This window comes from Lathyrus oleraceus, chromosome 4, assembly GCF_024323335.1.
Source record: "Lathyrus oleraceus cultivar Zhongwan6 chromosome 4, CAAS_Psat_ZW6_1.0, whole genome shotgun sequence".
NCBI classification, from domain to species: Eukaryota; Viridiplantae; Streptophyta; class Magnoliopsida; order Fabales; family Fabaceae; genus Lathyrus; species Lathyrus oleraceus.
The window spans coordinates 449,565,451-449,590,479 of NC_066582.1; the positions used below are offsets into that span (position 1 = coordinate 449,565,451).

General features: G+C 37.5%; 1 pseudogene; it reads left to right on the forward strand.

The window, feature by feature from the left end:
• Positions 1 to 2,970: 2,970 nt before the first annotated feature.
• Positions 2,971 to 25,029, forward strand: part of LOC127137922 (tyrosine decarboxylase 1-like) — a 108,763-nt pseudogene continuing 86,704 nt past the window's right edge.

The window sequence follows — 25,029 nt, forward strand, 5'->3', positions numbered from 1 at the left end:
AGATTTCAGAAACTTTTCTTCTTCGATGCTCCCTCATTTCTCATCCATTTTGACCGATTGTTGGTTTGCTGAAGTCCTACCAATGTAGGCAACAAGATTGAGTTGCTTTGAGGTCAAATCGAAGCAACTCAAATCATGATCCTCAAAATTCAAATCCCTGTATCTTTTTACATACTTGGAATTGGACAAAATTGAGGCCAGATTCGTGCTCCTGAGCATTTTTCCTTCAAAATAGTGTACTCATTTTCCATTTTTCTTTGAGTTGAGCTTGGACCAGTCCGGTGGTCCTCACCGGAGAAGATGACCGGAGCCAGGGCTCCGGTGGTGTGTTGGTAAAGTTTCAACCATCTGATCTGGTTCACACCTTCTAATCTCATCCATCCAAAGTAATTACCACGTGTGTGGGACAGTTGACTCGTGTACACATGGAGTGCGCGTTTTCATCCATCTGATCTGCCACCTCAATTAATGAGGGAGATCAGATGGCTCTCGTTTTTTTTGAATTTATGAATTTTCCATTTAATTGCTTATTTTTCATTAATTCATATTAATTTCATTATTGATCCAAAAAATATGACTTTCACCAAAAAAAATCAAATATTTTTCTCTTTCATTTTCTGAATTAAAATTATTTTTTGGATTAATATTGATATATTTCCTGATTTTATTATTTTTGTGCATATTTTTAATTGTTTAAAAATACTTCTGACTTTTCAAAAATAATGAAATTTTTTCTCCAAGGTCCTTTGACCTTGTTTGACCTATGATAAATATCTTGGCCATTTATTTGGTGGTTTGAAGAGGTTTTAGGTTTTTGATCAAACATTATTTAATTTAAATGCATTTTAATTTGATTTTTAATTGTTTAATTGTGTGAAAATCATGTTGAGCCATTTTTATTGACTTGTGAAGTTTGACTATGTGTTTGGGCCTTGGTCAAGGTTGATTTGACTTTTGTTGGATTAAAATCATTGGATTTAGGGGATTGATGAAATGTACATTTCATCTCCTAAAATGAATGAATGATTTTAATTTGATAAAATTTCTCCCATGACCAATTGTGTTTGTCTCATTTCCCCTTCCTCTTTATCTTCAATCCCTTTCTATCCCATCCCTTCCATTTACCAATGACATCTCAACATCCTAAGGCTAATTGGTTCATCAATAACTTAGTGTTAGATGAACCAATACAAGTATGGATGAGATTAGGTCCATCCTTTGATCATTTTATTTTTGTGTGTGGTATGTTTTAGGAGAATGGTTCATTATACCATATCTCTAACATGCATTAGAACCTAAATTTCTATTGCCCGACCTCAGATAGTTGGACTTCTACATTAGTCCAATTACGGTTGCTTAACATAGCGCTAAATTTTGACACAAAGACATAACATTCTAGTAAGTGAGATTGTAAGTCTCCCCCCTTTCATGGTATTGTGTGGAAACTTGGCCTTTTTTCCTTCCTTTGGAAGATGTCTTGGTTCAAGGATCCATGCTTGTGAATAGAGGGTCGAGTGTTCTCCAAAGAATGACTTAATCAATTGAAAAGCAAAACTCCACTAGCATCTAATCAACTAACATTTGACTAACTTTTATTATCATTTTCTTTTAATTTCAAGTCATTTACTTTATGTCATTTAAATTCAAGTCATTTACCATTTCATTTGCCATTTAACTTGTTTATGTTTATGCCATTTTCACTTTGCTCACTTGAGCCATATATTGTGATTGTATATATTTGTTTGTGTATCTTGTTTGTGTTTGTGGTCTTAGGACCTTAAAATACCTAATAAACAATAAAAACCCTAAAAAATGTTTGTATGGACTTTTGGATCTGATATAAGCTTTGGACTTAGAATTAGGCAACATTCCCCATGCAAAAGGACTTGGCCAATGTCAACATTTCTGAAACCAAGGTCTTGTGATTTGAATTTTCATCTGATGCAAGTGTTGAGATTCTCATGAGTTTGTCTGCTACATGGTCTTGATGCAAATGTTACTTTGAACCTGTGTCTAATGCCTTATTTTGATCAATTCAAGGAGTATGGCATCTGATACATGGGGAAGATTATGAAGAAGACTATGAAGTTTCTAGCTTGGATGTGGATGTCTTTATTTGATGCCTTACTCTTCATCTTTCTTACTTATTGTTATTGCTTGATTTAAAGTCCAAAGGAAAAGTGGGTTTCTATATGACATTCTTGTCTATTGGATTGCATCCCATTGGTCAGATCTTTTCATCTCTTAACTTTTAAATTTTTGCTTAGGATTAGTCTATTCATCTCCTCCCAACTTCTTAAATTTTAAATCTCTCCCCCCTTTCAAAATCTGCTTTGGTTGTGATTTCTAAACTTAGACTTTGTTGCAAATTAGAAACTCTGGCCTTATGCCATTGCATTTTTGAAACTCTTTTCTTAAATCAAACTTGTAAATGAATCTAATCATATTGACTTAAAATTTCAAAAGACAAAAAGAACTAACACTCATTCAAACTTTCTTAGGCCTTTTGTGCCTCTTTTAACCTTAAATTTTTGTTAAAAGCAGTTCACCCACTTTGAAATTGATACCACGAACTACGAGATTTTGATCCCTCATTTTTGTGTTGGTACGTAGGCACAAGTCCGAAGGTCTTGTCAAATACAAAAATATAATTAATGAATTCTTTTCTCATCCCCACACTCTATTTATTGCAAACATATTTTATACCCAAACACATGCACACATAGAAAAGGGCTCCCTAGGAGTACCTAGGACAATTTGGGTGCTAACACCTTCCCTCTGTGTAACCAACCCCCTTACCTGTAATCTCTGGCATTTTATTAGTTTTTATTTGAAAACTTCTTATTTTTGGGTTTTGTTCGTACTTTTCCCTTTTCCTTTGGAAACAATAAAAGCGTGGTGGCGACTCTGGTTTTTTTGACGTTAAGTTTATCCATAGCTTAATGATTATGAATTTACCTCTACACATCTCTTGCATGTTATCAAAGATTTTTTAATGTTTATTAGTATCCACCCATTAACAATCCAATTAAATTCATCTAATCCATTAATTTTGTCATCCTTAATTGGGTTGTATGTTATAAAGATAAATATACAATTAATATATATCAGATTCCAATCCTCCCAAAATCAAATCAACAAGAATCATGAATCCTCTAGACCTTGAAGAATTCAAAAGACAAGGCTACATGATGATTGATTTTATCATAGATTACTACAAAAACATTGAAAATTATCCTGTTTTAAGCAAAGTAGAACCTGGTTACCTAGAAAAAATACTACCACCTTCACCTCCATTTCAACCAGAATCCATTGAATCAGTACTTGAATATGTTCAACAAAATATAATCCCTAAAATCACACATTGGATGAGTCCAAACTATTATTCTTATTTCCCTAGTAGTGGTAGCATAACAGGGTTTGTTGGTGAAATGTTAAGCAATGGATTCAATGTTGTTGGATTCAATTGGTTATCATCACCAGCTGCAACTGAGCTTGAAACTATTGTTATGAATTGGCTTGGAAAAATGCTAAACTTACCAAAATGTTTCATTTTTTCATCAAATTTTGAATGTGGTGGTGGTGGTGTTTTGGTAGGTACAACATGTGAGGCTATTTGGTGTACACTAGTTGCTAAAGGAGATGAAAAGCTTTCTTAAATTGTAAAATAAAATATTGGAAAACTTGTTGTTTGTTCTGATCAAACACATAGTGCACTTCAAAAAGCAACTCAAATTGTTGGAATTCATGCACAAAATTTTAGTCATAAAAACTAAAGGGTCCAATTTTTTTTACTTTGTCTCATGAATCGTTTCTTTCTACCATTCTTTTAGATGTTGAAAATGGTTTGGTTCCTTGTTACTTATGTGCAACGGTTGGCACAACCGCAACCAATGTTATTGATCCTATAAAGTTATTGTGTAATATGGCAAATGAATATGATATTTGTGTTCATGTTGATGTTGCTTATGCAGGTTCAACTTGTATTTGTTCTGAATATAGATATTACATTGATGGAATTGAAGATGTAAATTCTTTTAGTTTTAATGCTCATAAATGTTTTTTGACTAACTTAGCATGTTGTTGTCTTTGGGTTAAAGATCACAGTGCTTTGAGAAAATCACTATCAACATATCTTGAATTCTTACATAACATTAATTCTGATTTAAAGGGAGTGATTGATTACAAAGATTGGAAAATACCCTTGAGTATGAAATTCAATTCACTCAAACTATGGATTATTATTCGAAGCTATGGCATTGAAAATCTCAAGAAGTTTCTGAGGAATCATGTGGAAATGGCTAAAACATTTGAAGAACTGGTGAGGAAAGATGAGAGGTTTGAAATTATTGTGCCGACGAGATTCGCTTTGGTTTGCTTTAGGATTTATCCATCATCAATTAACATTGATAATGGAAGTGAAGGTTGTTATTATATTGTGAAAAAGATGAATCATGGATATTTGGTGAATGAAGTGAATCGTAAATTACTAGATTCAATTAATGGTTGTGGTAAGGCTTACATGACTAATTATGAGGTTGATGGAGCTTATATAAGTATCAATAACATATTTAATAGGCCTTTAATTAAATATGCTCCCACTATTTTACTAAAAACAAATGACCCTCACCATTTGATTCGGAAAATCCCGTTGGAAGATTTTCTAGTGGGTCGAGATCCAAATTTCACTTTGTTTTAAGTCCGCGTAGGCGGATTACACAAAACTAGGTTATTTAGGTAGGAACTCCTTCTAATTGTATCTAATACAACTCTCAAATATTTTAGTTGGGTGAATAACTCCTTATTCCAATCCATCACATGGATCATTTCTAACTCTTGCTTCTAAACATATATAATCTTATTATAATTTGTTTAGTTAAGTTTGACCCATTGTTTTAGCAATTGGATATTACAATTATCCCATCGCACCTTACTAATATAGAATATGCACCTCGCGTAGGCGAAACCTACATTATTCGATACTAGTCTTGATGAGTGCTAAAACTTGGAAAGCATAAACTTAATATTTAATTTGAGGGAATTTGAAATTATTCTGATCTCACCGGCTTATTTATCATATAAATCGTCTCTCACATGCATCAACATACATTCACATGCATCAACATACATACAAAATGAAACAGTTATGACCCCTAGTGCAATTGTTCTCCCAAGTCAATGAGAGAACCTAAGCTAAGTTAATAACGATCTAAGCTTCTCCAAGCAAGATCTTCAAGGTTGTCCTCCTTTGATATTGCACTCTTCTCTTTCTTCATAACATTTCATTACATAAAAGAAACTCGTTTTACATACGAGGGAGTGAGATGAGAAAAGAAGTTATATTAAGAGATTAAAAGAGAGGCACGACACGCAGGTCGTATTTTAAAATCTCAAAACAAAATAAAGGAAAACTAAGGCCATAACCGATAACCACAAGACAATAATAATAATCACATCATTATTATTAATTTAAATTCTGTTAATTAAGTAAACCAAATTAAATTTCGGCAACCGATCACAATACACAGAGTTAGCCGGGGGTTCCAAAGATTGGAAAATACCCTTGAGTATGAAATTCAATTCACTCAAACTATGGATTGTTATTCGAAGCTACGGCGTGTTCGCAGTTGATTTTGGCGAACAACCTCTGGTTTTCCAAAACTTGTCGAATTGGGTTACTTGCAGGATCAACCATACAAATCCTAGGACATGTGCAAATTTAATTAACGTTGTAAATCTCTAGAACGACCTTTGTATCCTTTATTTGGTTTACTAAGTTTCTCATGTCGAAAAAATATTGACTAGAAGTGCGTAAGTAAAAACAAAGTTAACAAGACTAAGATAAATGGCGAAAAATAAATTGTCGAAAAGAAAATACAGAGGATAAATAACTTGCAAATGTAAAGGAAAATTTGGTAAAGAACTTTGAAATTTATAAGATAAAACTTTAAAGAAATGGTGTTTGTTCACACGTACATTTTCCAGATAAGACTCTTTTCTCTCACACGAGTACTTTGAGTATTTTGCAGGAATGTTTGTACAAGTTTTCACACCCTTTTTCTGATAACAACTATCCTATTTATATATAAACAAAATAACAGTTATTAACGAATAAATCCTAAAACTATGACATTTGGCTCTTCTGCATGACTTCCTTTCGCCAGGTGCTTCCACGCGTCTTCTGCCAAGCGTCATAACTCTTTTGAATTTGAATTTATACTTTACGTCGAAATGATGCGTCTCTTCAGACTTGTCGAATTTGTCGAAATACCATAACATCATATATACTTGTCAAAGACGTCTTTTCATCTGCAAACATCTTCTCTTGTTGAAATGTCGAACCATCAATCTGTCGAAGTGTCGAAAAACACTTATCAACTAAACTGTTAATTTCATGGCATCATCTGTCGAAAGAACTATTCTGCATATTAATCTCATGGCGTCAAAAACGCATGTATACAAATTGCCCCCCAGCAAAGATGTTTCGACTATTTTGGAGAAACAATCATTTGTTGTCAACCAGTGTTTTGATGCCATGTCATTTAATTTCATTATTTCCAAGTTTTTGTAATCTCAAGTTCCAATATAGATTCATCATTACACTTTCTCCAAGATGTCACGTCTAGCCCATGTTCAGACATTACCTCCATCATTTCCTAACATCATGGCCTTTTTCAACTTCCACCTCTTCATCATCACCATGAAATTCAGCCGCGTGTCCCACGATCATCATTAAAATTTCAAAGCGTTTTTTATCATCTTCCTTCTATAAATACCCATAACCTCTTTTCTCTGAACTTTTTTAACGCTTCATAACTTCTTTCTTCATATCCATTTTTAAACCTTCAACTTTCCTGAGAAAAAGCTTCTTTGTTCTTCTTAACAATGGCTCCTCAAAAATCTTCCAGCAGCAAACATTCTAAGAAGAATCAAGATTTAACTCTTCCTCCTGCGCATGAGTTGAAAGGACCAATGACTATTGGAAACCAACAATATGTTCCTGAACCTCCCAATGAGAGAGAGAAAGAATGTATCTATAAATCCCAAGTATTAATTCCTGTTCTTGTTTCTGGAATTTGTCACGCTATGTTAGGCCCACTCCCTAATCCAAATATTAAGCCAGATCGTTTGAAAGAATTTTTTCCTACTTATTTTCATACCAAACCCATAGGTGCTGGAGTGAAACCTCAACCTCAAAAGAAAACTGTAGAACCAAATGACCCACAAAGCACAACTGATGATGGAGAGTTGAGTTTAACTTATTTGAATTATACTAGAATCTTTAGGACTTGTCCACAGTCAAAAGACCCTTCAGACTATTTATCTTGGCTAGATAAAGTCGAAAAGATTAAAGGCAATTTCTGGAAGGAAGTAGGTATTTTCGACCTCATTCAATTGTCGAGAGCAGGACCCAACATTTTCCCCAATATGCTTTTAGCTTCCCTCTATTTTTGGGACAGTACCTATAACACTTTTCACCTTCCTTGTGGGATGGTTACGCCCACTCTCTTCGACGCAACAACCATCGTTGGCCTTCGCCCCAATGGGATAGATTTCGACCCCACTAACCTAAACGAAGATACCATCGCTTTCGACACTAGCTTTGCTCCATACTCTTTATTTATGTCTTATTATCATGACAAGAGTACCACAGAAGTCTCGGATGTCGAACACATAGCCTTTTTGACTCTATGGCTATCAAAATATGTGTTTTGCTCTCGTTCCCTCCAAGTTGCCAAGAGATTCATCACCATGGCCAATCAGCTTCACGCATGCACCAAACTATGCTTAAGTGAAATGATTTTGGCGAATCTTTACGAATCTTTGAGTGAGAGTGTAAATCTTTTGAAAACCATCAAAGACCAAGGTAAAATCAATTTGTCAGGACCTTTCTAGCTTTTACAATTATGGCTCAATGCCACCTTTGAAGCTTCTCTTCCTGTAGAACAAGAAGTGGACGAAGAAGAAGTGAAGGACAGGATTGTCGAATGGCCTAGGTTGGTGCAACTAACGCCAACTGATGAAGGAATTAGCCTTCGACAAGCTTTCAAAAGTTATGTCATGATGTTTGCCAAAAGGTATCATTTTACTTCGACCATGGCACCCTTTGCTAGCAGGAAAATTGGACCTGAATGGTTTACCCAACAACTGCCCTTGGAAATGCAGAAGGATGAAAATATATTTTTGGATGTTTGGGAATCATTTTTAACCCTCAGGCTCCTTTTTTCCCATCGTAACGCAACCAAAACCCAAATAGCTTTGATAGTCTATCAACCTAATCTAGTTGCGAGACAGTTTGGCTTGATCCAAATAAAACCTCGACCCATATTTCCCAAGAAAGGATCCATCATTTTTTACAACTCCCTTCATACTGAAGATGAGAGCAAAGAACTGTCGAAGAAACTGACTGATGACTCTCTTGACATTCGACCAGTGATCTTTCGACCATCTTTTCTATGTACTTCTGAGTTTGATGAGTGGTGGAAGGATTATTATTCTACCAAATTTTTTGACGTAACAACCTTCACTACACATTTAACAAATGCTTTTGCTTTCGTGCAGGATCGGACCAAAAAAGGTATTCAAAGACACATTAGAGAAATACAAAAATTTCAAAAATATTTCGAAATTGCGTATAGACCTGATGATCTTAGTCAAACCATACACGAAGCAGCAGCAGAATTAAAACATAAATTGACGGAGAAGTTTGAAAAATTGTCATTGCCTTCAAATATTCGACCAAAGGCGTGCTATGACCTGGCTTTCAGTTGTCATCCACCAAAGTTTCCTCCTTTGCCAACTGCTAAATTTGGCGTGGCATTTAGCCCTCCATTTCCAGATTTGTTCGTTTGTGGGGACTATATGAAAATTCTTCGTCAACATTACAAAAAACCTACTGAGTGTGTGGTTCCGACTAAGTATCATCTGGACGAATACCAAGGAAACCTTCATATTGGAATAGAACACGTTCGCGTGGAAGATCCCATTCTTGAAGGTGTTCACAGAAAACATGATTTTTTTTCTTTGTTATTCTAACTGTGTTATCATATATTTCTTATATTCGTTTCTAAATCTCCTTTCTTTCCTTAGCCGTAAGGATTACCAAGAAAACTTTTGTCGAAGCGTCACCAAGTGCTGCTAAGAAACCTTCGACAAAGGTACAAAAGTCACTCTTTCCACTTATTCTTTTTCTTTTTAAGAAACTAACTGGCTTTGGTCTGCATGACTAGGTAAGTCGAAAACCCCCATCAGTCCAAAAAAGAAAGAATGAAGAGGAGAAAGAAGAGGAGAAAGTTCCTAATGAAGAATCTGGTGACGAATCCCCAGAGCCAATCCCCCCTCCTCAAAAGAAGAAGAAAATCAAGAAGGTCTCTTCCCAAAGATCTATTGTTAAGTCAGCTCACAAAGATCCTCCAACTGCCAAACTTCAATCGAAGGATACAGAGAGTGGGAAATCTAGTCTCAATACTGAGATTCCTGAGGTAAATCCTCATTTCGACAATCTATGTTCATCTTCATTGCATTTCTTTCTTCTAACCTATAATTATTTCCAGAAACAACTGGCTGTCGAAGGGAGCCCTGAGAAAATACTGGAAAAGACAGTCCAAGAAGAAGATACAATGGATCATGACAGGCAGACTGTAGCAGAATTCGACGCTACAATGGGTGAAGCTTCTGAAGACGAATCTCCTCCTCATCCAGGATTAAATGCTGCAAATCAGGGCGACGATACTGACATGGAAGCTGGGGTCGAAGAGGACCATGAAGAAGAAGCTGCTAAAGATGAGGATGACCAGTCGAAACAACCAGATGCTGGGCAAACTTCAGGACAAAACGCTCAACCCACTCCCGACCAGACCAAAGGAAGTGCCGTATCAACTGGTTCGACTAGTTTTTCTCGTGAAGAGCTTGAGAGTCTCAAAGTGCAGAAACTCTTAGAATATCTGAAGGCCATGCTTAGTGCTCGTTTTAATTTTCAAGATTCTTCGCAGAGCAGTTCGACTACTTCTGAGGCCACTTCTGAAGCACCATCTCTTGACAACATCTTGACCAAGATTAAGACGAAAATCCTTGATGTTGATTTGTTCAAAGTTTTGGAAGAAAACGCCCTTGCTCACATTGAACTCAAGAAAATTTTGAAACAAATAAACGTCTTGGAAACTTCTGCTGAGGTTGGCAGTTTTGTGATGGAGCTGATGACCCTCATTGACTTGGCGACTGCAGACCTTCATCGTCAAAGAGATCTTTCCCAACAAATCTCCACAAAATCTGAGACTCAAATTGCTGAATAGGATGTTATTGCAACTTCGACTGACAAAGTTTCAAAGCTGCAGCAGCTTTCTGAAACTTATATCAAAGAAATTGTTGTTTGTGATGATAATATCCAGAAATGGGAGAAACAAATAGCAGCACTTCAAGAAAAAATCTCCCAAGAGAAAAAGCGCAAAGCATCCATACAGTAACCTAAGTAGAATGAGATTGACGACGAACTGAAGGTGGGTATTCGACATGCAGAACAGGCTCAGCAACTTAGTCAAGAGATTGAGACTCTCTCTACTCACAAAAGTCTTCGTGATCATCGACTCCAGTTTCAGAGAAAGAAATTCGCCACGTTGAAGGAAACTTTTGCTAGTCTCAAATTGTAGTCGAATTAGTTTAACCATAGTCGAATTAGTTTAACCATTCTCAGCCCTTTGAGGCTTTCTCTGTAATAACTTTGATTGCCATTTCTGTTTGGCAAAGCTATCACCATTATGTTTACAATTATTCTACTGCTATTTTTACTTCCTGCAATATGGGCTTATATTTTTTTAAATACTTGCCATTTATCTTTAAGATTCTTTCGTCTATTCCTATCTCTTCAATCTCATACGCATCATTTGAAAAACTTTTCAAAATCTGGAAAGGTCCTTCCCACTTAGGAGACCATTTTCCCATTAATTTATCTTTTTGATCCATAGGAAGGATTACTTTCCAGACAAGATCACCAACTAAAAAGGTCTTGAATTTTACTTTCTTATTGTAAAACTTTTCAACTCTTTCTTTTTGTCTCTTTATTAGATCCAGTGCACGCAACCTTTCTTCGTCTAGATCAACTAATTCGTCCATCATCATACTCCAATATATATCTGATGGGATTTCGTGATGCCTTTGCACTCTAACTGATTGCAAATATATTTCGACTGGTAAAACAGCATCATGTCCATAGGTCAATTTAAATGGAGTCGAATTCGTTGCTTCTTTTGGAGATGTTCGACAAGCCCACAAAACTTGATCTAACGTTTTATGCCAGTTTCTAGGTTTTCTCCCCACATGCTTTTTGATCAAATTTATCACTACCTTGTTGGCTGCTTCAACTTGCCCATTGGCTTGAGCATAGTAAGGTGTCGAAGTAAGGAGTTTAAATCATGTTTCTTGTGCAAATTTTTGCATGTTTTTACCAGTGAACACAGATCCTTGATCTGTTGTTATTGTTTCAGGTATCCCAAATCTATAAATTATGTACTCTTGGATAAAATCTATGACTGCTTCTTGATCCACATTTACCAATGGTATAGCTTCAATCCACTTAGTGAAGTAGTCTATCCCAACCAAAATGTACTTTTGCCCTTTTGAAGAGGCTGGTCGAATTTCACCAATCAAGTCTAAAGCCCAGCCTCTAAATGGCCAAGGCTTTATAATTGAATGCAACTCACTTGCAGGAACATGGGGTATGCCTGCATGTACTTGACATTCCTGACATCCTTTTGCAAATTCGACACAGTCCTTCAGCATTGTTGGCCAATACATTCCTTGTCGAAATAATAACCACTTCATTTTATGACCTGCTTGGTGTGCGCCACACGCTCCACTATGCACATTCGACAATGCTATGTAAGCTTCGTCTTCGCCTAAGCATTTCAACAAGACTCATTCTGCAGTCTTTTTGAACAATTCGTTTCCAAAAAGTACATAACTTAAAGCTCTGTATTTTATCTTTCTTTTGGCTTTCTGATTTGGGTCTTGTAGATAATCCTTGATGGGCTTTCTCCAGTCTGTAATTCCTGAATCATCTATATTGAATATCTCAAAATTTTCTTCGTCACCATTTAGGATTCTACTGAGATAATAGATGGCCCTTTCGACGCCATTTTCATCTTCTTGACATAACATACTTCCTAGTGTTTTGTCTGATGCCGAAATGTACAATCTCATACTTCTTTTTCTACAAGGAGACATTAGAATTGGAGGACTAGCCAGGTATTCCTTGATTTTGTCAAAGGCAGCTTGTTGTTCTTGCCCCCATGCAAAGTCTTCCTTCTTTAGTCGAAGTAGAGGAGAGAAAGCTTGCGTTTTTCCACTAAGGTTGGAGATAAACCTTCTGAGAAAGTTGATTTTCCCTAGCAAAGACTGCAGTCCCTTTTTCGTTGATGGCGCTTTCGCCTCCATTATGGCTTTGGCTTTATTTTCATTTATTTCGATCCCCTTCTTATGGACCACAAAACCTAAGAAATCACCCGCCTGCACACCAAAAGCACATTTAAGGGGATTCATTTTCAAACCAAACTTCCTCATCCTTTCAAAGGATTGTCGAAGATGATCTATATGACTTTTTCCTGAAACAGACTTGATCACGATATCGTCAATGTACATTTGCATGAAAGTTTCAATAAAGTCATGAAAAATGGAATTCATAGCCCGTTGGTAAGTTGCTTCAGCGTTTTTTAAACCAAAGGGCATTACTACCCATTCGTACGTTCCTATTGCTCCAGGACAACGGAAAGCTGTTTTAGGAACATCTTCTTCAGCAATAAAAATTTGATTATAGCCAGAGTATCCATCTAGCATACTTAAATACTCGTGGCCTGCTGCAGAATCTATAAGCATTTCTGCCACTGGCATGGGATATTCATCCTTTGGGGTAGCTGAATTTAAGTCTCGAAAATCAATGCATACCCTAATTTTGCCATTTTTCTTAATTACAGAAACAATATTTGCAATCCATTCGACATACCTGGTTGTGCGGATGAACTTGCATTTTAGGAGTCTTTCGACCTCTTCTTTTATTTTCGACAGAATCTCTGGTGCGAAGCGTCTTGGAGTCTGCTTTACTGGCTTCTTTCCTTCCATTATTGGCAACTGCAATTCGACCAAACTTCTGTCTAGACCAGGCATCTCGTCGTAATCCCATGCGAAACAGTCTTTGAACTCTTTCAGCAACTAGACTATTTCGACTTTGAACTGGGGGTCCATCTTTGCGCTTATGTAGGTTGGTCTACTTTCTGCCCCCACTCCTAAACTTATTTCTTCTAATGGATCCTGCGCCACCATCTTCACGTTAGTTGACACTGGATCTTTTTCGAACCCCAGAGGTTCGTAATCATAAATGGCGTCAAGCTTTTGGTGTTGCCATTCGCCCATCTGGTTGTTAGCATCATCTTCTGCAACGTCTCTTTTGGGACATTGTTCGTTGGGATTTTCTTTGTTGGCTTCGACAGCCATATATTTTACTTCATCCTCAAGGGCCTCTTTGAGTTTGTTTTCGGCTATGTAAGCCGTAATTCTTTCGAGCGCTGATTCTTTACTCATCATCATCGAACTCGCTTCCCCATCCTGTTGGCACTATATGAGTAGTCCCCCACATGTAAGATTCGCCAATCACTTCTTTGTCCCACTGAAAACCATGTGTAGGATGAAGGTACATGGAGCAGTAGGCGTTGTCTGTTGCTTTTAGGTCGAACTCGGCTGGGCTGCACGGAGGTATGTGAGCCAGGTTCTTGTCGAAACTTTGACTGTTAACATTGTTCATCTCTGTCATGAAATAGCTTTGATCAGCTTCAATGTTTTCGACAATCCCGTCTGGCCTCCAAATGGCTATTCACTGATGCATTGAAGAAGGTACGGCTCCTACACCATGAATCCACTCCCTTCCAAGTAGTAAGTTGTAATTCGCCCTTGAAGCAATGACCATGAACATTGTTGGCCTTGTTATGGTTCCAACAGTCAAATTCACCTGGATAACGCCCATAGTGGTTCCTACTTTTCCTTCATAGTTTGACAGCACCATGTTGTGAGGTTTTGCGTCTGAATCATCCTTCCCAATCTTCTTTAGAATGAAATGAGGCATCAAATTTACTGCTACTCCGCCATTTACCAGTATCTTGTTTACACCTACATTCTCAACCTTTCCTTTTATGAACAAAGGCTTTAAATATGCCTTCATGGAATCATCTGGCCTTTCGAAGAAAGCATTCTGCTCTTCGACACAACCATTGTTCATGACGTAGTAGTAAACGGGCATGTGTACCATTGTTTCCTCTTCCATCTCGTCTTCCTCGTCTTCGATCTCCATGATTCTATCATAATCTCTAGGGAGGACAGAAACCACATTGCAGATCACATTAAAGGACGCTTCTGAGTCAGATTCGAAGTTGTCAGTTATTTCGTCATCTTCTTGCATTTTCTCTTTCGACACCACCGGTTCGACCATGCTGCCAGGATTGATCTGGTGGGAGGACTCCTCTCTGCTTTCTATTTGAGCATTGTTACTGGATTCTGCTTTATCTTTGCTGTCAGCATCTTTTCCAATCATGCTTTTTTCTGCAGCTTATTTTTCTACCCTCTTCTGCCTCTGGAATCTCCTCCACTGAGATCTTGACATGGGATTTTTTTCCTTTGTAGTTTTCTGAAGGGTATGTCTTGGCTTGTGCTTCTCCACTTCCTCTTACTTTCCATCGAAGTGCCTCTCTGAACTTCAAAATTTCTCCACTTTTTCTGTCCTTGAGCATCTCTAATGGGTTGAACCCATTTGTCATTCGTTGCTTTGTTGGATGGTTTGTAGGTGCTATGGTATTTTTCTCCACGCCTCCATTGGTGATGATCACTCTTTCTTGGGTCATATCCTGTTGTCCCCCAATTTTCTTTTCTCTTGGCTTTATTCACTGCTTCCAGATTGGTTGCTGCCTTCCTGTCGAAGATTGCACTGCAACGTTGGCATAACATCACTTCAGTCCCCATCTTTTGGCACCTCTTGATGAATTCCACTAGATTTTCCTCTTCTTTAGGATACACCAGCCTTTGGTACTCCTTTTGACGACGATCTTCATCCACTTCAGCCTGGTTTCTCTGAGACACTTCCACCATATTTACCCCAACATTTCGTTTGTCAGCAATGCTTAATTCGTTCATTTTTTTAATGAGTCTTTCTTCTTCGACTTCGACACCTCTTGGTATCTGGTCAAACTCCTTTTCTGAGCAGCAACACCAAGATATGTTCCTGGGACCATGTTTGCAACAACACTTGTTCCAATTTCTTTTGGGGTCCTCCATTACCCTACGCAGAATTCCACTGATCACAGGCTTCATAGGACCATCCACAACTTCTGCTTTGATTCTTGTGACCTCTTTACTGAAAGTTCCCATAGTGTTGACGCAGTTTGCGATATCCTCTAACTTTAATTGATCAGGATCAAGGCCTTCAGTACCCTTGTTTTCACTAGTGAGGTCTTCAGTAACCTTCTTTTTGATGATAGGGAGATTCTCAGTTGTCTCAGTTGTTTTTTCATTGTTGCTCAAAGGTAAATTCCCCCACCCCGTTGGCTGGATTGCGTTGATGTTGATACGAGAACTTGCAGGCGCAGTGTATTTCGCAAGATAATCGTACTTCCCACTTGGCTGTCCCAAGCAATCCCAATTTGCTCCTTGTCGAACCATAACATCTTCAGCAATATTGTCGTTGTCCTTTTGGTCGAAACCTTCAGTAGTTTCCAACTTTTTTTGGTCGTCAAAGCCTTCAGTAACTTCAACTTTGTTCTGGTTTGTAAGATCATCAGCAATCTCAACCATGTTGATATTAGTGTCGAAACCTCCAGCAGCCTCCATCATTTCAAAATTGTCGCCAGGAGCAACTTCAACCTCCACCATGTTCACAATGGACGGTTCAGCATAATGGGCTTCGACTGGCTGCATGAGATTCGAATCAATCCTCATCTGTTGTTTTGGCTTATCACCAAACTTTAGCCTTCCGTCACGGATAACATTTTGAACGAGATCCCTGAAAAGGAAACAACGAGACGTTTTATGGCCCAGAAAATTATGGTATTTACAAAAACCTCTCTTTTTCTGTTGTTCCACAGGCGGTTCTTTAGCGCCTGGTGGTTTTACTAATTGACCATCTTTAACCAATAAGTCGAAAATCTTGTCACATTTGGTGATGTCGAACGTATAAGTTCTTTTGGGGAACTTATCATTGGCTTCGACTGGGTTTCCGTTCGACGAAGTCAGTACTTTACACGAATATGGTGGGCCTTGCTTTAGTTCTGCTAAGTCAATCTCCTGTTCATCGAAGTTACTTGGTTCGTTTTCGTCGTATTCATCATCTTGACAAACCCCTACATAAGCCACCCTCTTTTTTTTATTCTTATTCGCTCTGAATTTTTCGTCCCTTAACCTTTCGACTTGTCTCACCCTATCTGCTAATTGCGCCATATCCCTTAGATACTGGGTGTCTAGTTTCTTTCTTATAGCATAATCTAGGCCCCCTGCGGCCATTTCGACTAACTCATGTTCTGGCACCGGAGTGAAACATCTAGCCTTTAGCAACCTGAACCTATTTAAATAATCATCTATTGGTTCTGAGTGTTTTCTCTTAACACTGGCTAATTCTTTCAGACTTATTTTGGTTTGTCCCATGTAAAATTGTTCATGGAACAACCTCTCTAATTGGGTCCACGTATATACTGAGTTTGCAGGCAAAGATGTAAACCAAGTAAACGCGTTTTTTGTCAAGGAACTAGGAAAATATTTTATTTTCAAATTTTCATTACGGGCTATCTCTCCTGCTTCGATCAGATAACATGCTACATGTTCTATGGTGGATTCACTAGTATCCTCTGAGAATTTTGTGAACTTGGGAACTTTCCATCTTGGTGGAAATTCTTCTTGCAGAATATATTCCGACAGTGGGGAAGCATAATTGGGCCTTTGTAATCCCATGTTCACCTCATTTTGTGCCATTATCGTTTCGACCATGGTCGCTAAATTGTTTTCGGCGGGCAAGTTATTATACCGGATTCGCTGTTGCAACATAGCATCAGCGTCTTGGCCTCTTTGGATTACTATCCTTCTAGGCTCTTGTGTAATAGGGATTTCGACACGAGGCTGTTCGACTACATCCTCTTGGTTTCTGACGTTTGCCTAGGGATTATCTAACGGTATTTGATTTATTGTAGGCTCCTCTTGGACTGCCACCACTGGGTTTTGAACCACTTGTTCTCTGTGTCGAGTTTGAGGGACCCCAAAAAAGTCAGCAATGCGCGTCATTTGCGCTGCCAACAATTGGTTTGTTTGGGTGGTGTTTTGTATTAGAGGATTAAACACTGCCCCCATTTGTTGTGTCAACATTTGGACCATATCATGATTACTCTCTTCCATTTGTTGTCTAATTACTTGCGCAAAATTATTTGTTATCGCTGGCATGTAAAGTGGTTGTTGGTTTAGTCTATTCATGTTTCTGCCATATCCCGACCCTTGTAATGGCGAAGACATATTGGCGATAGCATCAGAATACAATACTGGCGAATTGTGTAAATTTGCCATTACTGAAGTTAGCATTCCAAATGGTTGCTCCCTACCAGGCAGAGGCATGGTAAAAATTTGTCACAAAAGGCCTAAAAGTATTCCCTATAGGAGGAGGTGTCCCAACAGGCATTTGTTGCGCCCTAATGGACGAACTAGACGCATTTTGCGATATTGAAACCGTTGGTATTGACCCTGTTGACGAAGGCACAGCCTCTGACACAGGGAATGATCCTACATTGCCTCCTGTCGAAGGGACAGGGTTGGATACTGGGACGACTTCATTTGGATTAGAATTATTTGGATTATTTGGCTGACTCGCCATTTTCCTTACTCTCGTTTGTTTAGGTCTTTCTACGTCAGATACGGCCAATCTACCGCTTCTTAGTCTCACACAACGAAGAAGAAACCTTAAGTAAAGATTATTTAAATTTTAGATTTTGCACTGGTCCCATTGGGCGTGCCAATTTGTTCGAAGTTGATTTTGACGAACAACCTCTGGTTTTCCAAAACTTGTCGAATTGGGTTACTTGCAGGATCAACCATACAAATCCTAGGACATGTGCAAATTTAAATAACGTTGTAAATCTCTAGAATGACCTTTGTATCCTTTATTTGGTTTACTAAGTCTCTCATGTCGAAAAAATATTGACTAGAAGTGCGTAAGTAAAAACAAAGTTAACAAGACTAAGATAAATGGCGAAAAATAAATTGTCGAAAAGAAAATACAGAGGATAAATAACTTGCAAATGTAAAGGAAAATTTGGTAAAGAACTTTGAAATTTATAAGATAAAACTTTAAAGAAATGGTGTTTGTTCACACGTACATTTTCCAGATAAGACTCTTTTCTCTCACACGGGTACTTTGAGTATTTTGCAAGAATGTTTGTACAAGTTTTCACACCCTTTTTCTGATAACAACTATCCTATTTATATACAAACAAAATAACGGTTATTAACGAATAAATCCTAAAACTATGACATTTGGCTCTTCTGCATGACTTCCTTTCGCCAGGTGCTTCCACGCGTCTTCTGCCAAGCGTCATAACTCTTTTGAATTTGAATTTATGCTTTACGTCGAAATGATGCGTCTCTTCAGACTTGTCGAATTTGTCGAAATACCATAACATCATCTATACTTGTCAAAGACGTCTTTTCATCTGCAAACATCTTCTCTTGTCGAAATGTCGAACCATCAATCTGTCGAAGTGTCGAAAAACACTTATCAACTAAACTGTTAATTTCATGGCATCATCTGTCGAAAGAACTATTCTGCATACTAATCTCATGGCGTCAAAAACGCATGTATACACGACGTTGAAAATCTCAAGAAGTTTCTGAGGAATCATGTGGAAATGGCTAAAACATTTGAAGAACTGGTGAGGAAAGATGAGAGGTTTGAAATTGTTGTGTCGACGAGATTCGCTTTGGTTTACTTTAGGATTTATCCATCAGCAATTAACATTGATAATGCAAGTGAAGGTTGTTATTATATTGGGAAAAAGATGAATCATGGATATTTGGTGAATGAAGTGAATCGTAAATTACTAGATTCAGTTAATGGTTGTGGTAAGGCTTACATGACTCATTATGAGGTTGATGGAGCTTATGTTATCAGATATTATATTGGTTTAACTTTAATAGAGGAGCATCATGTGAATATGACATGGAAATTGGTGCAAGAACATGCAAGTTTTCTATTAGGTACTATTCCTTTCAACTTATGTTAATACATACACAAAAATAACTATTCTTGATCTAATAAAAAATGTAATAATGTTTATTGTTTTCTATTTTTTTTTTAATTTCAAGGTAAAAGATTGGATTAAGAGAACAAGCAAGCTTGTGAAACTCAATCTGGATGAAGGGTTTCACCTCAAATGGTTCATTTTCTTTCTATTGTCTCTATCTCTATACTCATCAAATCTAGCAAATATTATGTAATTTTCATCTATTATTGCATCAAGCAAGCGTGTATATGTGTGTGAGAGGGAGAGGGAGTGTAAGTACTTGTTATGAAATTTTCTTTGATTGTTACTTAAGTTGAATATATGGGATTCATTAAGTGTGTGAGTTCGTGATTTACATTAGATAAATCGTGAAAACACACACACTAAGAAATCAGTAGAATGAATGACTCATTGCCTTTCATTCCTTGTATGAAAAATGTGAAACCTGGTTCACAAGTGAATTAAGTTATATAACTTAACTTGAGAATCTTACTTTTTGTTCTTTGAGAGGCTCAAATATGAATAAACAAAACGAAGAGCCAAAACGGAATAGAGAGGATGAAGAATCCGCCTTCGACGAACCACGAAAGGCTTAGTTCCACCCACGCAGTGGCCCAACGACCGCTGGGGTGGAAGAAGAAACAGTTTGCAATTCACATATGGAGAAGTCAAGTCGTGACAGAAGAGAGGGAAGATGGAAAGATCACGGTGGGACAGAGTCGCAACGGCTAGACGGTGGAAATTGCGGGGAAGACGAAGATGCAGCGGCTAAGCATATCTTCTTTCTAGTTAAAAATATTAAAGTGTACATTTAAATAAATTTAGAGGTGACAGTATGGAGGGTAGGCATGAAAAAAATAAGATATGTTATTTCAAATTTAAAAATCTAATTTTCCTTGCATTTGCTCCGCCTTCAATTAATATTTAGTTTTATTTCTTATTTGTGTAGATATGCAAAAAAAAAATAGGTAGTTTTAAAAAATTATAATTTCTGCGATGGATGCAGAGTGGGATGGAGAAATATGTTTTTTGTCGAAAGCGGTGGTGGGTGGTCATTCGTTACCCTCGACTGGAAACGAGGTTGGTACAAGAAAGCAGGGTTGGCTTGGTAATGCTTAAACCTTCCCCCGTCTATGTCCCGCTTCATTACCATGTTGTTAGCTTGGAAATTCTCGACATGCAGAGTTCGGCCAAGAGGATATAACACTAAGGACACATGATGATGTGCGACAAACTCATCGTTCGACCATAAGTGTTGAATACGAGACATTTGGTGTTGAGTTTTAAGTGTCGAATACGAGACATTTTGTGTTGAGTTTTAAGTGTTGAATACGAGACATTTGGCTAGGAATCATGTGGCAATATCATTCCAAAAACTCTATAGAACTCAGAGTACCCAAGTCAGGGCGAGAAACTACTATGTGAGGCTGTTAGCTGGAATTTCAACGCTAAGGAAATGTTTGAGATGAACTAGAAAGGCCAAGGAAAATATTCTGAAAAGAATACATGAAAATGATTATTTCGACAAAATGAGTTTTAGTCGAAGGTGAAGGAGAAGAGCGACCCAAAACGCAACGGAATTTAAAAATTTCTCCTTTAGTGATCCTTAGGAATAGGCATGATCAGTGATAGAATCGTTACCTCTTGTGGCGATTGAAAACTTTGATACAGATCTACGAAGCGATCACGAACGTTGAATGCTGACAATGCCTCTACTTAGTCCACACGAACAGATTCCTTTAATCTCAGTGCTAGCTGCTACGAATGAAGGCTTTGAGTGAGTGTGAGAGAGAGAGAGAGAGAGAGAGAGAGAGAGAGAGAGAGAAACGAAATTACAACTACACAAATGCTTCTGCACAAGGGTTCTATTTATAGAACCACTTGTGTGGGCTGCAAGCTAAAAAACCCACTTAAGTGTATGTGGCCCATATCTTATGATATGCCAAAATCACTTAAGTGTGTGGTACCTTACCATATTTTGTATTCTACTTAAGTACACCGTACCTTACGATGTTCTACAATTCACTTAAGTGCACTGTACCTTAGGGTGTTTCTTAGTTACTCTATCTCTCATCGATCTGTCCTTTTGTGTGTGACCCTGTAGGTTTTCGTGACATTAGAAATTATATTAAATCACGTATTTAACATAATAAATAATGAGCGGTATCTAGCAACACATCACTGCTACCCAATACACGAAAATTTCATGTGATCTGACAAATCCTTTTGTGATAATACTTATATATACAATTACCCTTTTGCCCCTATGTCTATATTGAACACAAGGCATAGACCGTGTCATCCTTGTCTAGTTTAATATTGGGCCCGTAGACATTTATCCTGTTACGCAGGATGGGCAAATTCCATCTAGGTCACCCATGTCCCTCAACATGCTTCGTGGAGTACCCATAAACTGTATTTATGGTTATCCAGTTATGGACAATGTTTGATCAACAATAAAGCACTCGACTCTACATCTAGGGTCCATAGTGGTTTCAGGTCGAAGGGTGGTATACACCACTATCACCATGAGAATAACTTATGACACTTTGCATAACATTCTATATGGTTTCTCATAGCGGGTCAATCTAGTATAAATATTACTCTTAATATTCATACTAATGTTTAAGACTTGATAACTTCTTATCCATGATCCATGAGATGTCATCATCAGTCTATATACATAACAGTCTTAATGTTTTAATGTTATCCCACTTCACAACAAAGCTCGACTGCAGATACTTTAAGAATAGTGTCCTTATGTTTAATGGGATCTCATGATTAAGTCACATTGGATACATTAAACGGACTATCTATTCTAGGGACTTTATTAAACAAATATAATAAAGAAAAAACCTTTTATTATTAATAAACAATTTGATACAAGTACCAAAAGTATTGGCCTCTAGGGCTTACACCAACAATCTCCCACTAGCACTAGAGCCAATCAGGCATACCCCTAATGCCCATAGATCTAGTATGGCCATCATGCTTCAACTGTGCAAGAGGCTTTGTTAGTGGGTCAGCAATATTGTCAAGTGTTGGTACTTTGCATATTTTAACATCTCCTCTATCTATTATATCTCGAATGAGGTGATAACGCCTAAGTATGTGTTTGGATCTTTGGTGAGATCTAGGCTCCTTAGCTTGTGCAATAGCACCATTATTATCATAATAGAGATCAATGGGATCCACAATGCTAGGAACTATGCCAAGTTCACTAATGAGCTTTTTGATCCAAACAGCTTCCTTTGCTGCACTTGAGGCAGCAATATACTCGGCCTCGGTTGTAGAATCAGCAACTGTATCTTGCTCTGAACTTTTCCAGCTCACAGCGCCACCGTTTAAGCAAAGCACATAACCAAATTGCGATCTAAAGTCATCCTTATCTGTCTGGAAGCTAGCATCGGTGTATCCAATTACAACAAGCTCTTCCTGACCTCCATATATCAAGAATGAGTCCTTAGTCCTTCTCAAATACTTAAGGATATTCTTGACAGCTACCCAATGAGCATCACCGAGATCAGATTGGTACCTACTCGTTGCACTTAAAGCATATGAGACATCCAGTCGAGTACATAACATGGCATACATGATAGATCCTATTGCAGATGCATATGGAATCTTATTCATGCGATCCCTTTCTTCCTTAATTGAAGGGTATTGTGTTTTTGATAGACACATGTCATGTTGCATAGGTATGAATCCTTTCTTGGAATCATGCATATTAAAGTGTCTCAGTACTTTGTCTATGTATGTACTCTGACTTAGGCCAAGCAGTTTTTATGATCTATCTCTATAGATCCCGATTCCTAATATATAGGCTTCTTCACTTAGGTCCTTCATAGAAAAGCATTTCCCCAACCAAGACTTTACTTGTTGTAGGGTAGGGACATCATTTCCAATGAGTAATATATCATCTACATATAATACAAGGAAGACGATTGTGCTCCCACTAACCTTCTTGTAGACACAAGGCTCATCTTTATTCTTGATGAATCCATATTGTTTTACTATTTCATCAAAACGAAGATTCCAGCTTCTGGAAGCTTGCTTCAATCCATAGATTGATATTTGTAACTTACATATCTTTTGGGCTTCTTCTGGTATGTCAAATCCTTCAGGATGTGTCATGTACACATACTCAAGAAGATTCCCACTAAGGAAAGCAGTTTTGACATCCATCTTCCATATTTCACAATCATGATATGCAGCGATAGCAAGTAAAATCCGAACAAATTTAAGCATTGTAATTGGTGAAAAGGTTTCATCATAGTCAACCCCATGAATTTGTTTATATCATTTTGCAACCAGTCTTGCCTTATAGGTATGTACCTTACCATCCATGTCAGTCTTATTTTTGAAGACCCACTTGCATCCTATAGGGTTAACTCCTACAGGAGGCTCTACCAAGGTCCAAACCTGGTTTGTGTACATGGAATCCATTTCAGATTTCATGGCTTCTAGCAACTTCTCATACTCGGGACCAGTTATGACCTCTTGGTAGATCACAGGCTCATCTTGATCCATGAGTTCCTCCATAGGTGTATCAATGCTTTGTGATTCTTGAATTTCTTCAAGCTCTACTTTCCTCCCACTGATTCCTTTGGAAATAAAATCCTTTTCTAGGAAAACTCCAGTTCGAGCAATAAACACTTTGCCCTCCGAAGGATTGTAGAAGTAATACACTCTTGTTTCTTTAGGATACCCCATAAATAAGCATTTTTCAGATTTGGGCTCAAGCTTAGTTGAAATTTGTCGTTGCACGTAAACTTCACAACCCCAAATCTTCATGTAAGACATATGTGGTTTCTTACCACTCCATATCTCATATGGTGTCTTCTCATCCTTTTTGGATGGAACACGGTTAAGTGTGTAAGCTGTTGTCAATAGTGCATGTCCCCAAAAGGAGTTTGGAAGATCGGTGTGACTCATCATGGATCGGACCATGTCTAACAAGGTTCGATTTCTTCTCTCAGATACACCATTCCGTTGGGGTGTTCCAGGAGGAGTATGTTGGGATAGGATCCCACACTCTTTCAGATGGTCATCAAACTTTAGGCTTAAATACTCACCACCTCGATCTAATCGAAGTGTTTTAATATTCTTACCTAGTTGGTTTTGTACTTCATTCTTGAATTCCTTGAACTTTTCAAAGGACTCTGATTTGTGTTTCATTAAATGCATATAACCATATCTACTGAAATCATCAGTAAATATGATGAAGTACTGAAAACCTCCTTTGGCTGGTATGTTTAGTGGTCCACATACATCAGTATGTATGAGGGCCAAAAGATCATTAGATCTTTCACCTTTTCCTGTGAATGGAGACTTTGTCATCTTTCCAATTAAATAAAATTTGCATGTCTCATATGATTCATAATCAAAAGAGTCCAAGAGTCCATCTTTATGGAGTTTGGAAATGTGTTTCTCATTTATGTGGCCTAATCGACAATGTCAAAGGTAAGTTAGATTTAACTCATTAGGTTTCATCCTTTTAGTATTAATGTTATAAATAGGCAATTCAAGATCAAGGACATATAGTCCATTGTTCATTTGTGCAGTAGCATAGAATATATCATTCAAATAAATGGAGAAACAATTTTTCTTTATTATAAATGAAAAACCAAACTTGTCCAAACAAGAAACAAAAATGATATTCCTGCTAATTGCAGGTACATAATAACATTTCTCTAACTGAATCATTAAACCACTAGGTAAAGTCAATAGATAAGTTCCTACG